Source organism: Nuphar pumila, chromosome 15 (genome assembly GCF_984573655.1).
Source record: "Nuphar pumila chromosome 15, dmNupPumi1.hap1.1, whole genome shotgun sequence".
Classification (NCBI taxonomy): Eukaryota; Viridiplantae; Streptophyta; class Magnoliopsida; order Nymphaeales; family Nymphaeaceae; genus Nuphar; species Nuphar pumila.
The window spans coordinates 20,419,975-20,430,157 of record NC_143263.1 but is presented as its reverse complement, the minus strand read 5'-3'; positions in this window follow the sequence as shown (position 1 = coordinate 20,430,157).

Here is a 10,183-nt window from a genome sequence, read left to right as displayed (position 1 = left end):
CCTTCATCCCTGGTCCAAATGGGGCGAGGCAGGGTGGGGCCCTGCTTTCCCCCGGTCCACTGCCATCCCTACTATAAATTGGTGGGATGAGGATGTTTCAGTGGGTTTAAACTGCCAATCCGTTGATGTGTAGGGTTTAGGTCTGATTGTTTGATCCCTGATACTGTCAAAACAGAACGGATTTATTAGAAATTGAGTCCCTACTGTAGCTGGCCTCCCATGAGTCAAATTACAACCCAGTCCTTGGGTGATAATTGTCTAGGCAGGCTGGGCTACCTATTGGGTGCTGTAAGCTTACTGGGTTTCTAGTGGGCTGGAGAGGACTTATAACCTTACTGTTAGACCCAATATTGCATTCAAAGAGATGTCCAAAGTAAAATATGCTTATCATATATTAGCACTTCGAAGGCTAGGATCCACCTGATCAAGTTTTTGCCAAAATCATGCTTTGTTAGATCTGGATATGCACAAACTGGGTTCAGTCCATTTTGGGTATTGGCCCAAATTGGTGGACCTAAGGTTGACATGGATCTGACTCAATAGCGACTCTCTACTTTCCACACCCCACTACCACGCTCCTTGTGTTTTCTGGTAGTAGTAGTACCAAGTAGAATTTAAACCTGCCGTGATGATCCATGCCATGGGTGCAAACGGATAGGATGGGTTGGTTCATGGTTGATTAAATCTAAATGTTATGCAACAGATCCAACGTATATTATGAGGTACGGTTGATAATACTGCTTTAATTAAAAAAAAATCATTGAAAAAGGTACAAGTGGACTGGATTTGAGGTCGGTAGAAAATTGTGACTGGAGAAGCTGATTAGCCTCACGAGGAGGAGAAGCTGCTGCCTACAAAGCTTTGCAACCATGTCCATATCCAAAATAGATAATGAGCTACGAGTGTCGACAAAGAAGTGTCACTTTTTCACAATAGCTTCAAGCCAGCAAGTTTACACTCTTCTCAAGAATTCATGCATCATTCATCAATACGCGGACAACCATCTCTCGAGTGAAGCTTTTGGGTTCTGGCACTAGGGCTGCTAAATGAGCCGACCAAGCCGAGTTCGGCCTGTTGAGGCTCGGGCTAGTTAAGGGTACACTCCTGCTTGCGGTCATCTCATGAGCTCATCACTGAGCTCACGTGCTTTACAAGCTGAGCCTGAGCTCTTTATGAGCCGATCACAAGCTGATTCATTTTCTTAAAAAAATTGTTTTTAATGTGTTTTTAAAATCTAATTATATATATAGCCACCAAAATATGTTAACTTGAAATACGTGAACTGGAGTGTGAATTAGGCATTTCTGATGTTTTTTTCTGTAATTCTGACGCAAGGTCTATTTGCTAAGAAATGATTGTTAGATCATGTTTTTTCAAAGAAAAAACATGATTTTTGAGTATTTGAATATTTACCAAGATTTCCACGTTGTTGATTTGCAAGCCTTGAAAGATTTTGTTTGTGCATTATAATTGGATAATCCCAGAGTTGGTTCCTGTAAAACCAAATATGTAGATCACATCTGGACATTGAAATTTAAGAAAATAACAAAGAAAACCTTGAAAATCTTGGTTTACTCTCTGGTTCACATATTTTTAGTTAACATATTCTTGTGACCTTATATATATATATATATATATATATATATATATATATATATATATATATATATATATATATATATATATATATATATATATATATATAGAAAATTGGTTTGTTTATTAATGTTTAACCTAATTACCCAACTCAAAATCCATTTTATCAGCCTTATTCAGTTTTTAAAACTGGTTTAGGATTTCAGAACTGGTTTCAACATGAACCTACCCTAACCTTGTTTTGGACTCGAACTCAACCCAAAATTGCCTAAATTCATCCCATATTGATCCAAAACCTTGTTTGAACCATTTGGGCCAACACCAAACCCAAGTTTTTTATCGAATCCATTCTAGTCCTACCCAAAATTTTGACTTAGGCCAAACCCCAACTCTTTCCAACCACCTAAAACGGGTCTCAGGATCCACCTCTACCAATATCTAGAAACAGTAAAAGGTAGATCTAGTTACATTTTAAAGATAATGATCATACCCACAAGTGTGCTAACACCTATGAATTCAAAGTGGAGTTTTCAGAGTTTCATGGCCACTTGGATGATAAGATATTCTTTGATTATGCGGTTCTACTTTGAGTGCCATCATGTTCTGGAGCATCGCAGAGTCTCGTTGGTAGACACAACTGTGAGGACTAGCACAAGTGTGGTGGAATGAGTTGCAAAATGATCGAGAGGTTCAGTACAAGTTCATACATGGCCAGAAATGCAATGTTTGATGCACTGGGTGCGTTCCTTCAAATCATGCTACAAAAGCCTTAAAACAATACGTCGAAGAGAGTTTACTCTTTCCTAAAACTACTACTCAAACCCAAGTAGGTGAAACTGATTTAGAATCAAATCCAGATAAATATCCACTACAACATACCCAAGACCTTCATCAAGACCTAGATGTAAGATCTCATGATATATCTAAATATATTTTATTTGATTCCTCAAAAGTCAATCTAGAATATGTTGGTTCATATATAGATGAATCCAATTTGGACATGAACCTAAACTACTCAGATCCAAATCACAAAGAGCCTTCCTATATTGTAACCAATACCCAAGGCCAAAATCCCAATACCCAAAACCTATTGAATCTATGCCATAGTGAATCCTCGTCAGCCAATCCTAATATCCATATCCAAAAGCATCCTATGCCTAATTTTTCAAAACCATTTTAAGACTTTTCTCAAATCTCAAGGTACATCATAGAACATCATCAACATGTGGAGAATTAAGGAATGGGTATCTCAAATTGAAGTATTTATGATGCATTTATTTATTTTTACGTAGAGACGTGATGGATGATTATGGTTGGTTTGACAAGAGCATACCTGACTTTTTTGCACTTCTTAGAAGGGGTCATGTTTGGCATGTTCATATGACATTTTATTTAGGTGACTTGAATAGTAGAGCTAAACTAAAAAAAGCGGAAGTAAGATCTAGCCTTGAGGGTGTCTTCTCTAACCCAGGGGGAATGATGCAACAACGGGAGCGACATCTTAGTTGAGTTTCATATCTATCTCAAATCCGTAATAGGATTAGGGTTTCTAGGATCCCTCTCTATATATTCATTGCAGAGAGGAGGAAGATGGCTAGATGAATAATTATGAATGATTTTAATTGAATTTTTTTGCAATTTTTTGTTATTTTTTTATTTTTCATAGTTCTTAGTAGGGGTGTCAACTGGTCAGCTTTACCCGGACCCAACCCAAACCAAACCCTATAGGGTCCGAGTATGGCGATAAATAAGAATACCTGGGTTCAGACTCAAAGTTTTGATTAATAGATGGACTCGGGTATAATTTATGAAATTTTATACTAGACCCAGACTTGACCCGAGTTCTGATTAAAACCCGCAATTTTTCAATGTAAAAATTATAAAAAATATGATTTTATCAGGTATGGTCAGGGTCTGGTTCATGTAGTTCTTATTGGGTCCGAGTATGATTTTTGTTATAGTGAACCCGATTAGATCCGATTTTGAACCTGATACCATACCCGAAAATTGGGTTCAAGCCAGTATCGCATCAAGTACAAGTCCGATGACACAATAGAGCGATATAAGGCTTGCTTGGTGGCTAAACGCTTCACCCAAGTTGAAGGGGTGGATTACCATGGGACCTTTGCGCCAGTTGCCAAACTTGTCATCGTTCAATGCTTATTGGCAGTTGCCGCCATCCGGGGTTGGGAACTTCATCAACTAGATGTGAACAATGCCTTTCTTCATGGGGACCTTCATGAGGAGGTTTACATGTCTCCGTCACCTGGCTATGTGGGACCGGGGGACACTCGAGTATGCCGCTTACATAAATCCTTATATGGCCTTAAGCAAGTTTTACGTCAATGGTTTAGCAAGTTCACGACGTGTTTGAAGCTTTTTGGCTTTCAGTAGTCTCGGGTAGATTATTCACTCTTCACTTATGCTAAGAATGGCTCCTTTGCAACAATTTTAGTTTATGTTGATGATGTGATTTTGTCAAGCTCATCCCACTCTCTACTTCTGGCAGTAAAAAGATTTATTGCATCCAAATTTTCAGTCAAGGATTTGGGCACATTGAAATATTTCTTGGGCAAAAAGGTTGTACGCCATAGATCTGGCATTTTTATTAATCAATGCAAATATGTGCTTGATTTGATTCACGAGATGGGCACGTAGAATGCCAAGTCAGTTGCTTTTCCTATGGAGCAAAATCATCATCTCAGCATTGAAGCCACTGATCCTCTCCCTAATCCACAACAATACCGCGGAGTTGTTGGGCGCTTAATCTACTTGACCATAACGAGATCTGATATTGCTTACTCAGTTCATATATTGAGTCAATTCATGCAGTGGCCATGCCAATCACACTTGCAAGCTCTTCAATGATTACTTAAATATCTCATTGGAACCCAAACACATGGACTTTGGTTCTCAACCAATTCATCTCTGCATATACATGGGTTCAGTGACTCTGATTGGGGAGCTTGTCCTACAACACGAAGATCAGTTACTGGTTACCTCACAACCTTGGGGACCTCGCCATTATCATGGAAATCAAAGAAGCAGGCTACAGTAGCCCGATCTTCAGTTGAGACTGAATACAGAGCCCTCACATCAGCCACTTCAGAACTGTTATGGTTGAAAGCCTTACTTACAGATTTTCGGGTTCCTCATTCCCATCCTATGCTGCTCCATTGTGATAGTCAAGCAACACTATGCATAGCTAGCAATCATGTTTTTCATGAACGAACCAAGCATATAGAAATTGACTGCCACTTCGTTCGCGGTCATTTGCTAACGGGAACAATTGCCATGACATATCTGTCCACACACAACCAGCCGACCAACATTTTTACAAAAGCCTCGTGATGAGCAACGTTCCATCGATTAAAAGACAAGCTTGGCCTTTGCAACTCTTCGGCATCAGCTTGAGGGAGGGTCTTGCCATATCTCATATCTCGATATGATAGCTTGGCATTGCCTTTGATGTTGCAATGCTGTTCTTTGTAATTTTGGCATCCTGTAGATATTGTCATCTTTAGCTTAGCCTATCTTTTGGTAGTTTTGCAGTTTCCTTTTGCTGCTTCTACTGTGTATATATTGTAATCTCTTGGCATCAATATACAACGAGAAAAGTATTCTCACTTTACACATGCCACTATAAAAAAGTGAAAAGCACACTATAGGAGTCGTTATCACTGTAGTGCATGCACTAGTGGCAAGACTGTTGAGCTTCCATGGCAGTAATACTGAGTTTGTCGTCCGACTTTCATCTCAAGCTGGACACAGAGAAACAGTAGGGGAGATTCCCTTTTTTTTGTCTAGATTTGATGCTCATCTGTAGCTTTCTTGGACATGGTTATCTCTTGGTGTTCCTATATAGCTTGGTTATGTGGCACTTCTGTATACTGAACCATCCTGGCTTGAGATGGATGGTCATGGTAGCACAGCGAGAAGGTACAGCTGCAAACCGCCATGCCCCTCCATCTTTTCCATGGCGGTTCACTAAATGCATGTTGCATACTGTTGCTATTTGAAAAATGACTCCTGCTGTGCATGTTCATGTTCAGGCAAATAGTTGTGCCCCTGCTGCATTCAGCCAGTAGGTGAGAAAGTAATCTCATGGGCACTGCACTTGAGATGCATTTGGCTATTTAGAGCAATGTAATGAAAAGGTTTAATCTCATGGGCACTGCACTTGAGATGCATTTGGCTATTTAGAGCAATGTAATGAAAAGGTTTAATCTCATGGGCACTGCACTTTAGATGTATTTGGCTATTTAGAGCAACGTAATGAAAAGGTTTTACTGCCGCATCAAGGACTTTTACTGGCGCTAAAAGTGCGCCAGTAAAAGTTAGATATAACTTATTATTGTGGCAGGCTGGACTGAACCATTTTTGCCTCAATATGAACAGTCTCCTATGTTTCTCCTCATCAACATAATGTCTGGTCATCTTGCTCCTTCATGATGATGATCATTATCACAATCACATACTGCAACCAACTTTACCATTATCCTTTTTTTCACTGGATCATCATCATATATGTCTACCTCTGCTGCTATCGCTAGTACCAATCGAACTGGCGCCACCAGACGTCGTTATCAACATCATACATGCCTTTATCTTTTGTCTTTTGTACTTTTTTTTTTTTGGTTTTTTGTGATCCCAAGTAAATAACCCTCTCTCATCACCCACCACACATTGGCAGGCCACTGCCCACTGGTGAGTACACCCAGGTTGGACGTTGTCGCAAGGGATGCCCCCATGAGTTTCGAACTATGGTTCTCCCAAGTTTAGGTGACAAACCAATACTGTCACCCCTAGCTCATGGGTGGCCGGTTTATCATCACTAGTATCACCATAATGATAACGGGTTCATACCCGTCATCGTGTATGGTGAGCATCCTCATCATCCTCAATCACCATGATGCACTACAGCCATCATCATCATCAGTAACATCAATATTGTCTTTTGTAGTAGCTTATCATCACCATGATACACCCACCATTACTGTGCATCATTGGCTCTCGTGGTAGCATCATCATCAACATGGTGTAGCAATACATATTGCAAACTATCATGAGTACCAACGTCAACAATTGCAGCATGAGACACAATTAACGTCCAAATACTGCCAAAGTGATCTTGATCCACCATGAATAATTTGGGTTACTGTATAAGCAGATTTTATTATCTTTTGCTGCCTTTAAAATGGTTTTTAGAACATGGGAGAGTGAATTTGACAAGAGTTTGACTGTGGGACATGATGATATCACTGAGGTGTAAGCCTAACAAAAAGGACTTCTTTGCCCTCAGCTGCCGCTTCAATAAAGATGGCTGGTTTTTAGTTCAACATACATAAATGGAAAGCTAAGGTGTTTTGGCTAACTGTTTCTATATAACTAGTAGCTTTCATTAATCACAGAGTCTAGTCTTACCTAACTTGATTTCATGTGGTAAGTGAATTGCAGACCATGGCGTTTACTTTGACCTATATATGATGCTTGTGGTAATTTGTCCATGACCAATTGTTTGTTTCTCTTACGCAAACGTTCACTTATTTCTTGTCCACTCTTTTCCTTAAATTGTCCATAGTTGGCATTGTGATATGCTGGAAGTCTTGGTTAGTGAGATAGCGATTGACTGTTATCATTGCATCAATGTTTGGCCCTTCTAGGTCTTCGCTGGCTAGACCGGTACTTAGCGCTGGGAAACCAGGCAAGTAGCTCATGTCTCGGCTTGTGTTCAGCTTAGAAAGAACTTGCTTAATTTGAACTCATGAAATAGGCTCAACAAGCTGAACACAAACAATGGGTATTCGACTCAGCTCGGCTCGTATAAACTCATTAAATAGTAATAATTAAATATATTATACTCTATATGGTTTGAAGTGTTTGGCTTTGAATCAATAAGTTTAAGTTTCAAATCCTATTACTTACAACTTTGAAACAATGTATTCATTTTGTAAATGAACCAGTTCAAGCTTAGTAGGTTTAGGGTCCAAATTGTATTATTTTCAAATCTGAAAAAATATTATATTTTTTGTAAATGATATATATCAAATTTGGCTCATTTGACTTGGCTAATCATGAGCTCAAGCTTGGAGCAACATGCCACAAGAATGAGCCAAACTTGAACACCCCCTGTTCCGTTCATTCGGCTCATTTGACTAGACCCATGTTTTCAAGTATCTTGACCATAGTTACCAGAAGTGCCTCTATAGGGGGGAACCAAAGCGGCAAGCGTCACACTTCCTCCTTTCGGGAAAAAAAGGGGGAAGCGTGGGGGAAACTCGATTCCTCATTTATGGGAAGCACACTTCTCATTTGAGGGAAACACGCTTCCCACTTGCTTCTCAAATTGCCTCCCTCTCATTTCTCACTCTTTTCCCCATTGTTTTTCCCTCGCTTCCTCCTCATTTTTGGTGTTTTGATGTCAATATTTATTTGTTTTTGCTTCTCACTCACTTCCCCTTCGTTTCCTGTTTATTTTCTTCATGTTTCCGTTTTGGCTTCTCACACGCTTCCACAATCACTTTCAAAACGAATCCCGCTTAACACTACTTTTTAACACTACTTCATGCTTCGTGGTAACTATGATCTTGACACACATCATCAACTAGCCACCAATTATGCACGAGAGTTACCATGATCTCTCTCTCTCTCTCTCTCTCTCTCTCTCTCTCTCAGTAAGCACATTCTTCAAAATAAGAAAAATTCTTGAACAATTTACCGAACAAATAGAAAATCCATGCACTTATGGGCTGTTAGTGTTCCAAGTTAGTGCTGTTACGATCTCCCATTGCTGTCCTCTTCCCAAATTTGTGCTGTTCTTTCTTGAGCAAATTTTGCTAGTTAGAACCTGCAAAGTTTGTCAGCTGGCTTTGATAGTTTTGTAGCTCTGCATTCATTGTGTGCTCAAATGTGCCCAACCAACATGACCTGGGATTCCAGGCACGCTGCAGGTTGACTAACTGCAAAATTAAGCAATCATGAGAAAGAAAATGAAGTGGGTTGAAGCATCTATATGCTATATGCTTTAGATATCATTCTTTTTTACCAATCAAACCTTAGAGTTGCAGTGAGCGTCATAATTTTAGTGCCCACCTTATATAAAGGTTGTTAGAATACTATATCTGGATCCTCTATCCAAGTCCAGATCCAGTACTGAGAAGATTCAAGAAGCTCATGCTCAACAATAAGTCCTCTCCATCAAGAAGTCCAAGAAAGGCATGCAAAACCAAGATTGTCAAAGAACGAAGACTATGAGACTCTCACATAAGAAGGTCTCTCACATAATAAGACTCTCCAAAAAATGTGATTCCTTTAGGCCATTATCCTTGACCACCTGTATGTTAAATATACACATCAATGGCGATTAACCCTCACCAAGAGAAAATGTTGAGGTGAAGGGTCGTGCACTTAGGATCATTCATATATGAACCACGCTAAAAATCGTGTTCAATGTGTGGTTGTGTTCATTCTACATTCATATTTTCGTGCTTGTTTATGGTATCAGAGCACACCCCTGGGCATCATGGCTTCATCAACTTCAGTGAGCATAACCTCAAAGATAAGTTATATTCTTCTTGCTCCAACTACCTTACAATACTTCTTGAGTACAAAGTTGTCCACAAACAACTAATTGTTGTGGGAATCTCAATTTATCCCACTATTAATCTCATATAACCTACACGGATTCATTGATGAATCAAAATCATGCCCAGTCAAATTCATCACTCAAGATAAAAAACAAATACTCAATCCTAAGTTCATAAGTGGCAACACCAAGACCAGCTACTCCTTAGCTGGCTTATCTCTTTTTTATTTATACTTGTTCATACATAGGTTGGCTTGAAAACTTCATATGAGGTCTGAGAAGCCTTCAGAGAAATCTATGTTGATCACTCTCTATCCCGCATATTACAGTTAAAAGATCAACTGCATACGCTCAAAAAAAGGAAAGAAAAGTATTGATGAACATTTTCAAAAGGCCAAATCTATCACCCATCAGTTGGCCATGGTAGGCAAACTTGTCTTAGATAAAGACCTTGTCATAATTATTTTATGGGCTCTTTTCCATGAGTCTCTATAACTACTTGATCTGACCCCATCTTTATCAATCAACTCCAGAGTCCGCTTCTCTCCGAAGAAGCTCACATAGCTGATTCCATCATGATCAGTCATGATGTTACACTAGAAGCCAACCTCAACTAGAGGTTCGATAATAATTTCAACGTGGCAGAAACTTCCAACAGGGAGGTCGGTTTTGGAGTCGCGGTCATGAATGCCAAGGTGAACGATTCATCTGCCTTAAATTACTCAAATAAAGGCTAGTTTTCGAATTTTTGTGCATCTCATCATATGGTGCTAGGCCTGAACTCCTTATCCCTCAACTCTGACTATCAAGGCAGTGATAGTTAAAATCAGTAACAAGACAAGTTTGCCTATATCTCATATTGGACATTGTATTTTTTCTAGGATCTAACTTTGTTTTACGAGATATATTACATGTTCCTCAACTTAGGAAGCAACTTTTATCTATTCAACAATTTACTCAAGACAATAATGTTATTTTTGAGTTTCACTCTTACTGTTTTGT